Source organism: Pangasianodon hypophthalmus, chromosome 19 (assembly GCF_027358585.1).
Source record: "Pangasianodon hypophthalmus isolate fPanHyp1 chromosome 19, fPanHyp1.pri, whole genome shotgun sequence".
Taxonomy (NCBI): domain Eukaryota; kingdom Metazoa; phylum Chordata; class Actinopteri; order Siluriformes; family Pangasiidae; genus Pangasianodon; species Pangasianodon hypophthalmus.
Window position 1 is genome coordinate 10,414,158 of NC_069728.1, and position 4,578 is coordinate 10,418,735.

Consider the following 4,578-nt stretch of genomic DNA (forward strand, 5'->3'; position numbering starts at 1 on the left):
CAACAAACACATATGGAGTATGATGGTGAGGTGTCCACATACTTTTGGCCATACAGTGTATATAAATATATTCCACTGCTTCCACACAGTGGCTCAAGGCTCCAGGGTCAGGGGTTCAATCATGATCTTGGGTTAATGTCTATGTGGAGTTTCTGTGCATGTTCTCCCAGTGTCCACATGGGTTTCCTCTTGGTTCTCTGGTTTCCTCTTATCTCACAAAAAACATGCCAGTAAGTGGATTGGCTAAGATAAATTGCCCATATGTGGTGCATGTGTGTGTGCATGGTGTCCTGTGAGGGACTGGCATCCCATCCAGGGTGTATTCCCACCTCATGCCCAATGTTCCCTGGATAGACTCCAGATCCACTGCGACCCTCTTGTGCACATGTGGTGTCTTTCCAGTCTCTTTATTTCTGATTTAAAAGGTTAGTAGCCAAAATGTATAGCTTGCAGCACACGATTTACTACAATATATTATTTATTTCTCATTAAAATTAATTCTACTATTTTAGTAAAGTGAAAAAATTGCTTTGTTAGCAGATTAGCAGCATGAGCTAACTGTATAACTACATAAACTCACCAGAAGCACCGCCACATACCTATACTCACTGTCCACTTTATTAGGAACACCTGCACATTCATGCAGTTATCTAATTAGCCAATCATGTGGCAGCAGTGCAATACATAAAATTGTGCAGATACAGATGAAGAGCTTCAGTTAATGTTCACATCAAACATCAGAATGAAGAAAAGGTGTGATCTCTGTGACTTTGATCGTGGTATGGATGTTGGTACCCTAGGTATTTCAGAAACTGCTGATCTCCTGGGATTTTCACACACAACAGTCTCAAGAGTTTACACAGAATATTGCGAAAAACATTGAGTGAGTGACCATTCTAAGGGTGGAAATGCCTTGTTGATGAGAGAGGTCAGAGGAAAATGGCCACATTGGCTCAAGCTGCCAGGTAGAATATAGTAACTCACATAATCACTCTTTACAGACTCACCCAAACTGGACAGGTGAAGATTAGGGAAGAAATCACCTGGTCTTTTCCCAGTCTTCAGCTGTCCAGTTTCAGTGAGTCTGTGCCCATGATAGCCTCAGATTCTTTTTCTTGGCTGACAGGAGTGGAACCTGATGTGGTCTTCTGCTGTTGTAGCTCATCCACCTCAACGTTTGATGTGTTGTGCATTCTGAGATGCTTTTCTGTTCACCGTGGTTGTAAACAGTGCTTATTTGAGATACTATAGACTTCCCGTCAGCTCAAACCAGTCTGGTCATTCTCCTCTGATCTCTCTCATCATCAAGTGATGTGATGTCATCATGTGATTTTTTTTGCACCATTCTGTGTAAACTCTAGAGACTGTTGTGTGTGAAAATCCCAGAAGATCAGCAGTTTCCGAAATACTCAATCCAGCCCTTCTGGTACCAACAACCATGCCATGGTTAAAGTCACAGAGATCACATTTAATCAGAGATTAATTTAACTACATAAATGTGCAGGTGTACAGGTGTTCCTAATAAAGTGGACGGTGAGTATATATCAATACATCTTTTTCTAACTGGTTAAACACAAATTAAAGAAAGAACTAATCAATGTGACAACTGGTTGTTGGAGTTCCATGCTACGTGCCAGGCTATTAGCAGATTAGCAGCGGAAGCTAACTGTACTAGCTACAAACACTCTCTAGAAACAGCAGTGATCTTTGCTACTTCCTTCCAAGCTTTATTTTTATTCGTAACATCTCTTTACACGTTTAACAGGAGGTCAGTATACACAGAAAACACAGTTATACGTTTTTCTTCCGCTTTGAGACAAGCAGTAATTAAGAGCTAATTGCAAGTAGGAGCTAAAGCTGTGAAAGGGGAATTAAAGACGTGTTTTCCGCGCGCCATCTGATTGGTCAGGGGAATGATTCGAGCCAATGGAATGGATTTGTGGCGTCATCCCTAATTTGCATAAAGTTGAGAAAATCTCAGCTTGCGTGCTCATTTCCTGAGTGGGCTAATTTTCTCCATCATATAGGTGAGATTATAGATATAAGGATATTATAATATAACACAGGATTGAGACACACAGTAATGTGTAATATATTGATGGCATTCTGAGAGGTGTGTGTTGCAGACGGGACATGTTACACACTGTACAAAAGAAAATAGTCTTTAGAGTGATGCCATAGAAGAAACATTTTCTATTTTTTAAGAATAAATCATTATTTATTTAAGAATAAATCAAGACTGATACAAAAACCATGCTAAGAAGTTTTCTAGTTAACTAGCTAACATTTCTAGCTCTCTAGTTACATGTTTTCTAGTTAACTAGCTAACATTTCTAGCTCTCTAGGTAAAGGTTTTCTAGTCAACTAGCTAACATTTATAGCTCTCTAGTTAAAGGTTTCCTAGTTAACTAGCTAGGTAGATATTTGGAATAGCAGAAGGACATGACACCATTTATGAGCTGTATTTTTATGCACTACTCAGGCATTAAGTGTAAAGAGTGTTTCTTGACCATTTTAGAATTTATCATTCCACATAAAATTATTTTCATGCCCAGGGGTACTTTAATAAGCCAACTGGGAAGTAGTCTGCAAATATTTTTGCATTTAAAAATCAGGGAATTGCCTACATTGTAAGTGAGTGCCTTATTTTTATTTCATTTTATTTTATTTTTTTCAGACCAGTCTGACAAATTTTATATATAATATATATTATATATAATTTTATATATAATTTTCATTGTAAATGCCCATGATAGAAAGAACTAAGTTGGGTCTATTTCTAAAATATAAATAAAAAGGTAATTTAATCCATAAACCCTTACCAGGAGAAAGTAGTTTCAGTACTCTCCCTTGTTTAATGTCTTTCTTTGTCCTGCGAGCTTCACATTTGACCTCTCTCTCTCTTGCACGCCTTCATCTTGCTCTTATGAAAGCTCCACTCTAAGCCACAAGCTATGATTTTTGCATTTAAAAAAAAAAAACACTCGTTTTTTTTTTAGGTTTGTGATAAAGTGTAAACAGTTTGAACCAAATTCAGCTGTGCTTTAAAATTAAGGCCACAATCCACACTAAATGGAACCTCTTTGGATATTTAGTGATTGCTCTCTTCCTAAAGGGGTGCTCTGATAGACCGCACTCTGTTGAAGGGTTCTACCAAAGGAACAAACCGAGGAACCATAGACTGTACATTGAACTTTTTTTCAGCCCAATTTTCCTAGTGGCTGCCTTCAGAGCAATACATTTAGGACTGAAGGCGTCAAACCGTGGCTCGTGCCAGTGTTCTCGGGTTACCAGAGGGTCACCGAGCTTCATAGTTTTCCCCATGTGCTCCCCTGCCTGCCTGCAAGCACAATCACGCCCTTGTGTTCTGAAGGAAATGCGTGTCCGCTTGAGCTACGTCCAAAACCGCACACTACCGCACTAAATAGCAGCCTGTCAAACGCCGGCTCTGTTTTTTGGACATAGCATTAGTACCTGTGGTTTTTGTTTAATCTCCAGATGCTCAAGCCTAATACTGTCAAAAAAGCTACTATACAGGTACAATTTTGTTGCGTATTAGAATAATATAAATGGACCCTTTGTGGTAAAATAACAGTGCTTTGGGTCTAATTGTGTACAGAACACAGAGATATTAGTTTTAAAGCTGCTCTAAATCCCTGGTCCTCTATCTAAAGGTACACAAGATATAGCCTACACTCAGAGCAGTGGTTCTCAAAGCGGTCCGTGAAGCATAGCTTCAGTTTATTTAGCTACAGTGATGGAAATCACAACCCACTATTACCTACTATTATCTACCTTATTACATTTATTACTGAGGTTTTATAGTAATTAGCTTGTTTGGCAGATGGTTGATTGAATGGTTTTAACCCAAACCTCAATAACTCAAACACAAATAGGCCTAAAACTAGAACCTAATGTGTTCTGTCAATTGAAAACCCAGGGATTTAAAAAAAAAAAAAAAAAAAAAAAAAAAACACCCTCTGTGGCTCTAATAAATAGGCCAAATATAACTGTACACACTGAAATAAGCAGCAGAATTTTTTTGAATAGTTGATTATGTTCATTAAAAAAAACTGCTCTAAGAGGTACCATGAAATTTATTTTATAGTTAAAGGAGTCCCTGGCTGCAAAATGTATAAGAACCTGTACCTTAGAGTACCATCCGACCAATGTTTACTATTTTACACTGCGTCCAACAAGTCAGGAACCAAAGAGAGTAAAACTACATATGCTTAATTTTGTATTTATTATTTACAACATATGCTCTACATGTTCACCCTAATGCTCTACACATTTCTCATTTGCTGTACAATGGGTTTTTTTTTTTGGATTTTGTTCAACATATTCCTATATTCTTGTATCCCATATTCCCATATCCAATATTCCCATGTTCCTGACTTTTCAGACACCCCGTATTATCTGAGTGTCACCACCTCGTGCCGCACCAGGAGCCATAATGGTAACCTAATGGCCTCAATACCCCAAGGACTGAACAGTAAAAACATACCGCTGTGTTTAGCGTTCTGTACGCATACCACTGTGTTTAGCATCCTTTACACAAACAGCTGTGTTTAGCAG